The 15,153-nt window shown below is 42.8% G+C and overlaps 1 protein-coding gene across 7 annotated transcripts in view; it reads left to right on the top strand.

The window, feature by feature from the left end:
- Positions 1-1,746: 1,746 nt before the first annotated feature.
- The window catches only part of DNMT3A (DNA methyltransferase 3 alpha), a 124,530-nt gene continuing 111,123 nt past the window's right edge, over positions 1,747-15,153 (top strand). For 6 of the 7 annotated variants that reach the window (XM_087929038.1, XM_087929022.1, XM_087929041.1 and 3 more), the window contains exon 1: positions 1,747-1,923. The gene's annotated coding sequence lies outside the window, so the exon portion shown is untranslated. Of the gene's footprint in view, positions 1,924-3,398; positions 3,561-15,153 lie in introns of those variants that run through there. The other variant, XM_087929011.1, reaches the window with a different exon arrangement.

Genomic DNA, 15,153 nt, shown 5'->3' with positions numbered 1-15,153 from the left:
TGAATGCTTAAAATTTGTGATCACCTCACATTTAGGGCGAACATGATGAAAGAGGAGACGTCCAGTTATTGTGTTTACATGTCATGCCAAGCTATGGCGGTTTGCTGCAACATAACATCCAATAAATACCATTGACTGGATTCAAGAACATATCAACCCATAGAGCATAATTAAAACTCATGATAGCTAGGATTGCATTGTAGGGGCTACAAACCAACTAACCCAATACTGGGTTGCCCAAATGGGCAGCACTGAAAAATTATTATTCTTCAGGTCTAAATCCCTGGCTTGTGGCAACAAATTGTGTTCATGCTGTGTAGGAATGTGGAAGAGGCACTCTCAACTATTTGTGTAATGTCCTGCTTTTTTTCTAGCAGCAAAAATAGAGAATAGATTGCTTTTTCCACAGTTCTGTGAGGTAGGTTGAGCGGAGAATGCCTGGGCCAAGTTTACCCAATGAGTGTGGAACCGATCCTAATCTGACCAGGCCTAGCTAATGCAATCCTAAATTGCATTAACAGAGTGATTCAATCAAGATCATGTGAGGTACTAATACCACTCCATAAAGCCTTAGTAAGACCATACCTAGAACACTGGTCACCATACTATAAAAAAGATGTTGAGATTCTAGAAAAATTGCAGAAAAAAGCAACAAAGATGATTAGGGGACTGGAGGCTAAAACATATGATGAATGGTTAACAAGGAAGTCCACATGGCTAGTTTAATAAAGAGAAGGACCAAGGGAGACATGATAGCAGTGTACCAATATTTGAGGGGCTGCCACAGAGAGGAAGGGGATCAAGCTATTTTCCAAAGCACCTGAAAGCCAGACAAGGAATAATAGATGGAAACTGATCAAGGAGAGATTCAACCTAGAAATAAGGAGAAATTTTTTTCACAATGAGAACAATCAACCCAATGGAACAGCTTGCCCTCGGAAGTTGTGGGAGCTTCATCACTGGAAACTTTGAAGAAAAGACTGGACTGCCATCTGTTAGAAATGGTGTAAAGTCTCCTGCTTGGGTGGGGGTGGCGGGTTGGACTACTAGATGACCTACAAGGTTGCTTCCAATTCTATTAATCTGTTAAATTAATTAAACATTAGGCCACACAAATTGTAACCCATGGAACTCCGCGCCACATGTTTCTGGCAGCAAAAGCTGTCATATTTGAAGCAAACAAAATGAAGAGCAAGATCTCAGTTGGCTTTTCCAATGAACTGTGAACAATAAGAAAGGACTGGTATCCATGGGGTGTTTCTCAGAAACAAATGGTAATCAATTAGTAACCAAAAGGTGATATTTGCCCCTAATTTCAAGTGTGCATTTGGCAGCTTTACAACAGACTACTAACCGTGTAGCAATAGATCTGGATGAAAGGAAGGCTCTACCCTCCTCCCGCACCCACCCCAAAGGTTTTATTTATGAGCAATTCTTTTGGCACCTGTGCTGGGATGACAGTCTTCGCTTGCAGTCGGTAAGGACTCGTTTATCTGAACACAGCCCAGGCAGCCCTTAAGATCCACTAGGCAGCAACCGGTGGCGACTCTCGGAGCCATGAAGGAGGCTGCCTCGTAGGAACCGGGGCTTTCTCTCAGGGCCTGGGCTCATTTCTTTGGCAGCTGGGGAACGCCAGAGAGAGCCTTGCTAGCGCTAGGACCGGGCCGGCCAGCTCGGCCGGCCTGTCTGCCTGTCTCGCAGCGGGTACTCCCGAGCTCCCTCTCTCGTTCTCCAGTGGCCCTGCGGGCCGAGTGCGTCCGATCCGAGCCGGTCGGATCCGATTCTTGCTGCAGTGAAGACGGCGGGCGAGGCCTCCTCCACAGGCTGGGCAAGGCAAGGAGCGCGGAAAGAGGAGGAGGAGGATTCTTCCCCCCCCCTCCCGGGAAGGAAGCAGCAGCTGCAGGAGGAACACCGGGGTTCAAGGTAAAACCCCGAACAGGCCGGGGGGGGCGATGACATTTTGCACCGAGGGTCATCCTGCCCTCCAGTATTTCCGCCCCGGGGAGGGTAATCTGCTTTGACATGAGAGGCTGGTGCAGAGAGGCTGGCGGATGTTTCTCTCTCCCCCTCTTCCCCGCTTGTGTGTGTGTGTGTGTGTGTGTGTGTGTGTTTTACAGGCATGCAAAATTGCAGCAGCAATCCTGCCCTACCGGGCGCTTGTTGCATTTCCTTCCATGCACAGAAATTTCGCCTTTCTGAACTGGTGGGGGGGGGGAGGGGGAGGCTGCTGGCACGGCTTCAGCTCTTCTCCTCTGCCCCCCCACCCCCACCGCCCTTCAAGTTTGAGGGACTCACTCTTGGCACCCGATGAGGGAAAGCGGAGGGGGAGAGAGAGAAAGAGATGACAGGGGGTGTCCCCTCCCCCGCAAGGATTGGCCCAGGCTTAAATGCTCCCCCACCCCTGGATTTCGGCGAACTTAAACTTCACGTACCTTCAGGAGGGGGAGAGGAAAGCGGCTTGGCGTGTGTGTGGGTGGGGGGGGAGTGCGACTGAGCTGCCCCCAAGCGCGTTTGTGCAGGCAGGCTTTGCGATGTTTGCTTGTGTGTGTGTGTGTGTTTGTGTATGCATGCATGCTTGCATGTGTATGTGTCTGTCGGTAAATATACGTGCGCATGGGGTGGGGGAGCTTTTATTATTATTATTCATTTTCTTGCAGACGTGTTTCACCCGAGCGTGCTCTACAGCGTTATTATTTATTTAGTTTGCAAAGATGCATCGGGTTTTTTTTCGTGTGTGTGTGTGTGTGTGTTTTGCAAGCACAAAAGAGACACGCGCAAAGATTGGGGTGAGGGAAGCTGCCGGGGTTTTCCATTTCCCCCCCCCCCACCCCTGTAGGAAATTCTCCTGCAAAGCGGAATGCTTTTTGCGCTCTCTCGCGAACGGAGAGGAGGGCGAAGCGGCAAAAATGGCAGCCTGGCATGACCGAAGGGGGCCCCGTGTCATCCCCCCCCCCCCGTTAATCCCTGTGCGAAGGGAGGCGTTGTGCGATCGGGATATAATATATATATATATATATAATCTACCTACTATATATATATATATATGTATAGTAGGCAGATTATATATAAATATATTATATCCCTACCTACTATATATATGTATAGTAGGCAGATTATATATAAATATATTATATCCCTACCTACTATATATATGTATAATCTACCTACTATATATATATATAGTAGGTAGAGAAGCTGAAGGAGCGATTCTGTGGGGCTCGCGGGAAGGACACTTCGGAGGCTGCGGGGCACGGCTGGGCGTTGGGGGCATCGCCCCGCTTCTCGCCTTGCCGCGCGCACACCTGTAGAGCTGGGACCGGGCACAAGGGTGGTGGTGGTGGAGGGCGGAGGCTAGTGCGACGATCCAGCCTCTCCTTGCTACCCTTCGCTGGCTTAAGTCTCTGGTCCCCCACCTCCCCGCTTGTAAAATGGGGGTGGGTGGGGGAAGGAATGATTCACAGAGAGCAGGCGTTTGTTTTGCAGGCACTTTGCATTCACCCCCCCTCCAGCCCCCCCTTGAGCGGCCCGTCCAGTGCGGGAGGCTTCGTTGCTTGGTGCAGGTTCGGAGGCGGGCGGGGGGAGGCGCTGGCTGTCACTGTTCTGTGCGGGGGGCGGCGGCGGGAGGGCGCAGCTGTGTCCTTGAAAGCTTTGCCGTGTTGCCGGTGAAGGGCAAGCCGAGGGTGGTGTGTGTGTGGCGGGGAGGGGGGGTGTCTTTCTGCCGGACTCAGTTTTTCCCTAGCAGAGCAGATACGTGAGGCAGGGGCCTCCAGGGTGTGTGCTCCCCCCCTCTCCCAGCGCAGCGGCCCCTCCCGCCGATTTTCCATGTCTGCCACTGCCAGTCCCCCTCCTTTCCTTGCGTGCTTCGCGGCTTCAGACTGGCACGATGCCAGGCTCCTGGCTCCTCCTCCCTCCGCGGTTGTCTCCTCCTCCCTTCCAGGGCTGAGTGAGGGGAGGGGGGGGGGCTTCAGTTCCGTTTATCTGCCCTGCACTAGCTGACCCATTGAGCGGGGACCAGGTGTAGAGAAGAGAGGAAGAGAAGGGTAAAAAGGGAGGGAATATGTATAGGACCTGGTGCAGGGTGTGTGTGCTTCTTCTTCTTCTTCTTCTTCTTCATCAAGTGAGAGGGTCGTTCAGAGTTTGTCAACTTTGAGAAAAATATGGCTGAAGCCCAGCTGTGAGGAGGAGACCCTGAACTGTTGCTTCTTCTAAGACCCCCTTTGCTTGATCTCTGGTGGTGCAACCACCTCCCTTTCAGCTCAGTTGTGATTAGCTCCAGAGGAGGAGACCCAATTCCCAACCCCCCCCACCCGCATTATGTTTGTTTTGCTGCTTATGATCTGGCAAACTCCAGAGTATCTCCCCATGGTGAAGAGCGGGGCTTGGGGAATCTGTCCCACCAGGAGCAGCTGGAGGGCTCAGGGCGAAGCTACTGCGGCATGCTCGTTTTCTAGCATTCCCATCAGTTGAACGCATCTGATGCTCAAGTGTCCATTTTTATATATTTAACAAACTTTCCTGCAAATATGATATTCTACTGCAATACCCCCAAGTTGACAGGATGTGGACAATTGAATGTTGGCTTGCAAGGTAGTCTTTGGATTAGATATGTTATTTTGCAGAGAAATACCATGAGCATATATTTGGCGTAACACTGGGCCTGATTACTCACACTGGCTAAAATGTATCAAAACTAACTGGTCCTCTCTTTACTATTAACAGAGGATGTTGTATGTTGCACAGGTAAGACTAAGGCCTGTGTAACCTAAACAGCATTATATGAAGACCTCAATTGACCAAAGCTAAATGGCCCAATGCATATCATGGCTTTGGTCAATAGGGTCCCCCAAATGATGATCATAGCATACAGAAAATTGCAACTTGGAATGTAAGAACAGTAAATGTTAAACCCTATGAAAGAATGAATGAAACAAAAGGAAAACAAATTATGTCAGTGAAACTAAGAGAATGGGAAGAAAATAACATATAAATAAATAATAAAATCTGAATGAAGGTAATCATCTTGTGGACTGGAGTGGATGACTCATGTAGAGAAGTGAAATTGGGTTGAATTATGACGGGGTTAACATAAATCATAAAATGTGAATTGGTGTGATTAAGTTGTTTATTTGAAAGCAGGAATTCATAGATTTGTTATACCTGTTACACTCCAGTGAATGGTGATAATGGAAGCGTTAGAGATGAGTTTCTGAATGAAAGCAGTTCAGGAGAAGATACTATTCTGTTAGGTGATATGAATGGGTGGGTGGGAATGAGACGAGACAGTACAGAAAAATGATTTGACTATTCATCAACCTGAGAATGGTGACTGGTGAATATATGCTTATAGTGTAAGCATAAATCTATTCATGTACACACATGGCAAAGGAATGAACATAAATCTAAAAGCATGATGTATTAGATTGTGTAGGATGAATGACTGAGAGAATTACTGAAGGATACAAGAATGATGAGGAGTTTTGAATAGAGGACATTTTGATAGTGTTCAGCAGCAGATATTGGGGGGAAATTGGCATGGAGGAAAAGAAAAAAGTGAAAGTGAGACTTTAGGGAAAAAGTATGAGTCCTGTATCAAAAAATAATAGAAAAGAGATTAATTTTCAAATAAAATGAATGGAAATAGATGGGGAAACTGCCTGTAACAGAATGAAAAGAGTTATATTACAGCAAGCCTCATAAATCTGTGGAGTTACACTAATAGAAAATGTGAAAAAGTATGCTGAATGGAAAGATGAAGTAAAAGAGACTGTGGATGAGGAAAAAATGAATGTAAGAGACTATTGCAAAAATGAGGATGAGAGAAAGATAATTACTAAGAGAGCAAGTAACAGTCAACATTAAAAGAAGCAAAACAATCATTTGATGAAAAGTTTAAAAATTGCTTTGGAAAGTTAGAAAAGCACCTCCAGCTGAATTACCCATTTATGGATAATTGTATAAGGAATATTTTGGTTACTCTAGGGATGTGTTGTTTGGGAAAGTGAAAGGATGTACATTTGTATGCAAATAGTGTCACTCTGTTGACTGACAATCAGTAAACCTAATTCACAGAAAATATTGGATAGATTGTAGGATGCAATGAGAATAATAGTTTTAAAATTAATATATAAAAGACCAATGTAGCTGTGTTTGACAAGGAAATGATTGCAAGTTATAGATAGATGAGGAAAAAGTAGATGGATTTGTATGTATTGCTCACATGTGCAAATTTAGGGAAATAAGGTAATATGTGGTTAGGAATGAAATTTGTCAAAAGAAATAGAAATGTGCTTCTGCCTACTTGGTTATTTGGAAGTTAAAACTGAATTTCAGGAAAAACACAAACATTAAATAATGTTGTTTGGTGAAACAAGACCAGGTAAAGTCATGAATATATGGATTCTGTATGTATGCAGGGGTGGGATTGAAATTTCTTAACAATCGGTTCTGTGAGTGTGGCCTAATTTGTGGGTATGGCTTAATGGTCATGTGACTGGGTGGGTGTGACTTGCTGACTGGGCATGGCTTGGTAGTCACATGAATGGGTGGACGTGGCTTATATGTAAATATTATAATATTTATGTAAATATTGATTTTTTTTATAAGAAAGAGCAACTTTTACCCAAAATCAGGCAAAGCAGGCAGGCAGATTGAGTTGCTGGCAGAATCACAGATTCACTCAGAGATCTATTTTTCTGCAATCTATTGCCTGAGTCTGTCACATAAAATTTGCTTGCAAGCAAATTCGCAAAATTAACTAACACACACCATGTATGTAAATATTGAATTTTTTATTTTTAAAAAAGAGCAACTTTTACTCAAAGTCAGGCAAAGCAGGCAGGTAGATTGAGTTGCTTCCCAGAATCACAGATTCACTCAGAGATCTACCATTCTGCAATCTATTTGCCTGCACTTGAAAATAGAAGCTTCAGTCCTAAGGTTCAGCTCTGCTTTTATATTAGCTAGAAAGCAAGAAATCCAACTATTTCCTGCTTTCTAGCTAATGGTGGAAAAAAAGGAAAAATAGCAACTTACCAAAAACTAGGCGAAGGCACAAGGCAGGCAAGTTGGATGGCATGCATGCCAGGTAAGGAGTGAGTGGGCGGGGAGGGGAGGGGCCAGCCAGTGGCACAATTTGCCGGTTCTCAGAACTGCGCAGAATCATAACAACCGGTTCTATAGAACCTGCCCGACCAGGTAGAATCCCATCCCTGAATGTATGTGGATTGAATACAAAAAAATATACACTGAGACGGTTTGACCATTAAAGAGAATGAATGAGGATCATATTGTAAAACATACAAAGAGTGTCATAATAAAGTGGAAGACTGAAAAAAGCTGTAGTTAGATGAAGTGGGTGAGATTCTGAGAAAGAAAGAAGTTCCAAATTTAAAGAACAAAGGGTATAGGAAATGATGTATAGATGTGGTGGAAACAAGAATGGCTTTCAAGGACTAAAATGTATGAAAAAATACAGTGAATGATATCGGTGTCAGCTAGATTTAGCTACATTTCCTTTTTTCTTATCTCATGGGTTTATTTCTCTGGGTTACTTTATTCTCTTTCTGCAGTCTATATAATACATACTCTGAAACAAAATAGCATAATAAGTGTTACATATGGATCAGGGGTGGGATTCTACCAGTTCGCATCTATTCGCTAGAACCGGTTGTTAACACTCTAAGCAGTTCGGAGAACCGGTTGTTAGAAGAAATTGCTGGCCTAAACCTGTAAGGAAGGCAGGAAGGAAACATTCTGGTGTTGCTTACAGAAACTGTCTCTCCATTAAGACTAATTACATTCTTGGCAGGACAAGACTTCCTGTCTCTGGAACTTCTCTGGAGTTTTTTCTCCCTCCTTTGCTGGTACTTTGCTTGTGTGGAGTGACCATTCAAAGTTACAATGGCACTGAAAAACGTGACTTATGACCATTTTTCACACTAAAACTGTTGCAGCATCCCCACAGTCATGAAAGACCAGGCAAAGAGATGCATGCCTTGATGTGAGTGATATTGAGTTGGCCACGCTCAGCCAATAACATGACCACCAAGTCACGCCCACAGAACCAGTTGTTAAAAAATTTGAATCCCACCCCTGATATGGATCCATGCAAGAATCAGGAAGTATAGGTTGGTCTGTACACAGATTACAGCACATATGCTTCTTCTGTGCATACTTCTAGATCATGACTATTTGGATCCAGAGCATGTTACTTGGTAGAGATGTTCCAGAACGGAAGGCAGTTGTGTGTGTGTGGGAAATGGATCAGTCTAAAATATCTGGATTTTGCTTTGGCTGGATTATGCTCCATCTAGAATGACCTGGCCAACTTCTAAAGCCCATGTTTGCTCCATGCACAGAGTGAAATAACATTTCTTGCTTTATGTATGCTATTTGTGACTTTCTTAATACCAACAGCCTACATATAGACCTATTCCTGTTCCTGGTGGAAACCCCCAAATTTTCTGCCTGCTGGCTGTTTTGCCACGCCTGATGTGACCAGGAAAGGTCTGTCATTTCTGCCTACCTATCTTGAGCTTCTTTCCTTTCTAGTTTGGAATGAGGGTAGTTTATCACTAGAAACCTCAAAGCCAATTGAGTGCTTTTGAAAGGTTTGGACAATAATGGGAGAGGGGGATGACCTTTTGTGAGCTGGGGCTTTTAGTGAGGGGGAAGGTACTCAATAACCCCTCACATGTTGGGTCAGCTGGAAACATCCTCACAGGAGTCTTTTTTCCTTCCAATTAGACTTCTAAAAACATTTGAGAGGATAAATGATGTGGCTTGTCTAGAGTAACTCTGGTGGTAAAGATTTGGGAGAGGGGCTTTTTATCCCCACCCCTTCAAGGAAAGCAGGATTAGATTCTGGGGTGAGGCTGCCTCTTGGTTAGATAATCTCTAAATTTCTTCATGTTTCAGAGGGAACCAAATTTGATTGTCATGAGAAAGGAGGGGAAGGGGTGGGGAGAGATATACAAAAGGAATGTTTGCATTTAGAAACTTGGCAAATTGCTACGTTTCAGTCCTGCCTTGCAAACTTGGAGGGCGAAAACTGCTATTCTCTCTTCCTCCAGTGGCTTGCAATGATTGAAGCCCCCAGGGAGGTCTGCCTTTCCATGGGAGAACATGCAGAATTCTCCAGTGTCGTGAACAATCTGTGCCTTTGGCCCTTACAGGCATTGGATGCTTGGTTATTTTTACTGTGAAGTTCACTCAAAATAGATCTCATCTGAAAAGTGCATGTGTGTGTGTGTGTGTGTGTGTGTGTGTGTGTGTGTGTGTGTGTGTGTGTGTGTGTTGGGGGGAGGGGATAGAGTATTTTCACAAATCTTTACAGAGTGTTTCTCAGCTCCAAGTAGGCAGTGAGCAGACAGGCTGTGACAGCCCTGCTCTGACTCTGACTTCTTCCCATCCAGAGCAGTCGTTCTTGAGAAAGGATTCTGGAGGCATCCTGGGCTGAAGTTGCAAAAGAGATGATGTTCCCTAGTTGGGTAATGATATGTTTGTAAACAAACAACCAAGTTCAGAAAGCACCAGGAAGTCCATAACTCAACCGTGCACTACAGATGTTTTCTTCTATTGGAACTGAAGTTGAGTAGTACAGAGCAAGGAAATTGACTCAGGGATCAAAGGATGTTTGTAGTTATGACTTCAGTCCTAATGAGGCCTTTAAATTTCCACATTTAATAATGTCATGGAGAGGCCATTTATTCTTTCAAATAAAAAAATGTGCTGAGGACAGAGTACAGTTTGGCACCATCTCTAACAAAATATAAAAATCTGATGTAAACATCTGCTTGCAACAGTCTGATGATTAAGATTAATCTTATGGTCACATTGCTTGAAGGGAAATGAACATACAGAAACTTGATTTGCACCAATTTTAGGGCAAGATCTTAACCAGATAAGTTAACATCTGGGTATGACTTGCTAGCTAATTTCTTAGTCATTTAATTTCCATTTAAATTGTTTATCCTGCAATTCTAATATAATTTCTTGATCATAATAGTTAGCACTTTCTTATGAGAGAATAACAAACTAAGAAATGTTTATCCAGAATATTATTTAAAAAGGAGACAAGAACATTATATCACGCAAGTGGGCACAGAAGAAAATTATGCTGTCTGTACTTTAAAACTATGTTTGGTGAAGTACCTGATTTGATTTTGGAAGTAATCAATTCAAATCTCAGGTTTTTGGTCTGGCTGGATACTCTAATGCATGAACAATGCAGGAACAACAGTAAATAGAAGATGGGTAAATGTTGCTAATCAAATGAGGTTGTATAAAGTTTGCTCGGTGAATACGTTGGAATCCTTGAGCATGACATTAGAAAGCTTGTTTGCTTCAGAAATGCCATGACCCACATTGTTATTTGGAGTGCCGGATGTTCCTTTTTGGAAGCTGCAGTAGGAAAACTCCTTTTTCCTACATGAAACCAGTTATATGATGAAAATAAATAAAGGGGGACAAAGAGAGGCTTATACATTCTCAAGCATCGTCCACACAAGATTTGGAAAGACTTTATTGTATGTATGTATGTATTTATTTATTTGACTCCCATCTTAAGCAATTCTGGGTAGCCTACAACACCAATGAATTTTAAAAAATCATTAAAACAATATAACAATGAACTGTGCTGTAAGTTTTCCTCAGAAATTTTATAGTTACAATTGCCATTGTTATTCTTCAGTACTTGAGAGCAGATGCTTCTAGGGGCAATTTGGCTATGAAAAAGTATGTGTATGTATGTATCTTGTCTTCACCACTCCCAGACTTCCTGAAAATATGGTATGTATCATGCTGGATACCAAATCCTGGAGTAACTTGACTTGCTGCCATGGACATCCACATAGAAGCAAACAATGAAATGTGTGTTGCAACGCAAACTCCATTCCTTTTGTACCCGTGTTGCAATATTGAGTATGAACATGTAGCAGGACAGATTTTGTGTGTGATCAGAATGCACATTTTATTAATTTGACAAAAAAGTAGCTTGCCACAATATGCCCAACTTGCTACCTTTTGTCTCTGCTAGGCTCTTTTTTCTTGCTATATCTCCAGAACATTTTGCCTGCCTTTTTATTCCGGGGTGGGTGGGTGGGGGTGTATTCTACTAATTTGGAGGGGCGCTGTCTTACTTGGTGAGAGGGAACCACATTGCAAAGGTATGCTTTTTTGTACCAGAAAGGGACATACAGCCTTTGTGATGTTTGTCTTAGTAGTGGATCACAGATAATTGCAGTTAATCAAATTGGTTTCTCAGGATAGAGTCAACATTTTTAATTGGTTGTAGCAGTAAATGTATTACACATACAGTATATATCAGGAGCAATAACAAGATGGTTGTGTCTACCCATCCCAGAGACTTGTGTGGCACTACCTCCCTGTCATATTGCTCTTGCTTTGGGCAGGTCTCGTACTCAGCAAGTTGGAGGTAACGATGCCCCTTAGCTCGACAAGACTGCCCATGGGAGGATTGAGCTAGGACCTCCACTGACAGAATTTTCTTAATTCTTATTAGCAGAGTGCATTGCCTGCAGAAGAGGGTATGTGACTTCCTCTGAACTGCTGTGGCTGGCTCTTCAGCACTGTCGTATGGGAGTTCTCTGTATTCTGCTCAGTGTGAGATATTCATCTCTGACTCACGAAAGCAGGAGGGGAAAGAAAGACTGAGCTGCAATAATGGGTCATCTTTTAAAATACAGGCAGTGGCTTTTCACAGCACATGATATGCTGTAGACGAGTCACTTCCGCTTTGTTTTACCTGTTCTCTGCGTCAGGATGAATGGCTGCCTTTTGTCTATCAGCAGACAGTTTTTCTACTCTTCACTGGTAAGAGTGGGCTTTCTTTTATTGAGTTGTGAGTCACCTTCTTGCAGGACAAGTCAATCTACGCTGGTTGTCATTCCTCAGAGTTATTGCTGCTCTTCCTCCGGATGATTTTGTGATCCTCAGCCTAGGCTGGGATGAAAAGGGGATGAACTGAGATGGGCTTCTTAATGGCTCAACTGTACAGATAAAAACTGTACATGCACTACATCTTATGGATGAATTATGTGAAGTCAGTTGGTTCTGCTCCTACTCCTTTACTTTTATCTAGCTGCTAGCACTTGTCCATGCTTGTCACAAGCAACCTTCATGTTCTATGAGAAGAAGTTTCACAAATTTATTATTTTGCCATGTGAAGTCTATATCTTGCCTTCCATAAAGCGGCCATGTCTGTTTCTTGCAAGGGTCCACAGGGCCCTTGCTCCCCATGGTTTTGTCCCCATGCTGTTTTGCTTCTGACTGGAGCTGAAGGAGCCATGATTCCTGGCTTCCTCTGAGAGACATACTTATCCTACAGAGTTTCACATCTGAAAATAAATTTACTTCTGAATTTGAAAACAATTGGCAGTTGATTCTGGATTCTCAAAATGAAGTCCTTTTCAAGAGCATCTCATATCTAATCCGATCGTTCTAATTGCAGAAATATGGAGTAGATGCCCACTCATTTCGTTTGTATATAAAAGGACCATGTGTCATGACGCAGCTGTATCCTCCAACAGGAACAGCAATTGGCAGGAGGTGGAATTTGGATGAAGAAGGGAAAGGAAACCTTTTTAGCAGGATCCCATCTGGGTCGGTCACCTGGAGCAGAGGTTTAGTTTTTCAAGCTTTTGGACTCATGCTGGAGCCCATCCACAGGAACTTCTCTCTAAACATTCTGGGTCACCCTGCAACATTATCCTGGGATGCATAGATTCGCTTTCCTTCCTGAGATCTTTTTACTTCCCTGTAAAGTTTTGTTGCAGCTCTTATAGTGCTCACTGGTTCACATTTTCTGCTTCCTGTCATCTTCAAGGAGAGTTTGTGATAATTGACAGTTTCTGGAGGATAGGCTGGGTGGGTGGGTGGGGAAACCTTTCCCTCCCTTTGAAACTCTGAACAAGAAGGGAATTATATGGCTTTTTCCTTACAATTCAGACTCTTTCGAGGAGTTGTGGGCTTCAGCAGACTGATAAAATAGAATAGAATAGAATAGAATAGAATAGAATAGAATAGAATAGAATAGAATAGAATAGAATTCTTTATTGGCCAAGTGTGGTTGGACAAACAAGGAACTTGTCTTGGTGCAAATACTCTCAGTATACATAAAAGAAAAGATACATTTGGCAAGAATCATAAGGTACATCACTTAATGATAGTCATAGGATACAATAAGCAATCAAATTATACTAGGTTTTATACTTGATTTTCCTCCTCACCTTCCTCCTCTCTTTTGTTTTTTGGTGTTACTTATTGAGGGGATTCAACACATTTCGAGTCTCATGTGGTCCAGAGACAATTTGGTGATTCAAGCTGCCAGGTACAACTGCAGCTTCTGTTTGCAGCATTAAAAAAATTATCTCTCACTGCCTTTGCTGTTATTTTACAAGGTAAGTTAAAAAGCTGTCTGAGAGAATACATGGGTACCTAACATGTCTATCTTTCTAGTACCTCATACCTCTGCTGAAGGATCTGGCTTCATGCTGCTGCTGCTACTGTCATGTATTTTTTTTTAAATAACATTCAGCTCAGGTTCCCAGGGGATGCAGCATGCTCAAATCCTGTTGGGCCTAATTAAGGAGTGCATAAACATCCTTTACAGACCAATGTATTTCTGCAACCTTTGGAGTCATCCCACTGTGAGGGAGATGGGCAGTTTCTAAATTCGAAAAATAAAAGGCTCTTCTCCCCAAATGGCCTGTGTGGAAATGGTTCTTTGCCAGTGTGGGCAGTACCATTGAGCTAGGCCTGGATAAATCTACCCCACAAATGACTTTTGAAAGCCTAACAAGGAATGACCTGTTGAGCACACTTGATTCGGATTTGACATGTACTGGATAGTGTGTGTTTTGACACGGACCCTGCAGTAAAATGTGGTGGATGTAGCCTATGTAACAGTTAATAAGGTGATTTAAATCCCCTTGGTTATTCTAAAGTTTGAAAGTTGGGAGAGAAAGGTTGAAGGAAACAACTCAAATGGTAAAGAGAACAAAAGTAAAAATAGCATATGGAACAAAGTTCCAAGTTTTCAAAATGTTTAACCAAATGCTTTTATAGGGAGTTTACAGATTATATTGATGAAAGCTGAACAATAACATTTTTGTCCTGCAAATATTTTTAAACCTGCCCTGTTTGTTAAACCATGGCCAATAGAGAAGGTTGAAATAATTAAATGCCAACCACAACCTGAACATTTGTATACATATTCCCATCAGAAATTGATAAAAAAAGGCCTATCTTGGTGTTTCTGGTGCTCAGAACTGCCAGAGTATCCTTTCCCACTTTTCTACTTAGACGGATTAGCACAGCTGCACATATTCTGGGTCCATTTGTGGCTTGAAAAGCTATTTGTTACCGGATGCACATCAGGCGACCATAAAATCAAGACTGGTTGAAGATATTTGGCTGCACTAGATAATTTGGGAGAGGTCCCTTAGGTTGAGTGCTTATTTCTCAAGTCTTGATGAAGGGGCAATAGATTTATGATGGGTCAAAAGAATGAGTATTTCTTCACCCCTTATATAATTAACAGTATATTCTACCATGCCATAAAATGTGTTATGCACTTGGTTTGATGGCTTTAAAAAGAGAATGGAGTTCGAAAAGACGAAGTATGACACCATAGCTAAAAGGAATCTTTAGGTCAGGGTTAGTTACTTCCAAATTTTTAGTGCTGAAGGGAAGTGATAAGAATTGGCCCCTCTTTGAACCTGTCTTACTTGTCCTCTCAGCAGGATTGAAATCATGTTTGCTTCAATGCCAAAGTTGCATCAGACAAGGTTTTTAATTTGTTTCTTGCTATGGATTGCTGGTGCCACTATTTTTGCTCCTTTGGGTGACTTAAGAAGGGGATATTGTGTCTGTTTTGTTTTCAACCATTACGTCAAGAACCTAGGAGGAGTCTGGTAGCAGCACCTTTTCCAACTTAGAGCTTTTCTTGAGAGGCATAAATGTTTGTGAGCAGCATCTGATGATCTAATGCATTTTAATAACATTGTTATCTGGAAAAGCTGCTACCAGATGTGTTTTTATTTTTTGTGACCATTGTCTCTCCTACAGTGCCCTCAAAATCCTAGTGTTTCACATTTCCAGTAAGGGTGCTGGATCCAGGTGTGTGTGTGTTTG

Source organism: Pseudonaja textilis, chromosome 1 (assembly GCF_049901715.1).
Source record: "Pseudonaja textilis isolate UNSWEBS1 chromosome 1, rPseTex1.2, whole genome shotgun sequence".
Taxonomy (NCBI): Eukaryota; Metazoa; Chordata; class Lepidosauria; order Squamata; family Elapidae; genus Pseudonaja; species Pseudonaja textilis.
This window is presented reverse-complemented; position numbering and strand designations above follow the sequence as displayed.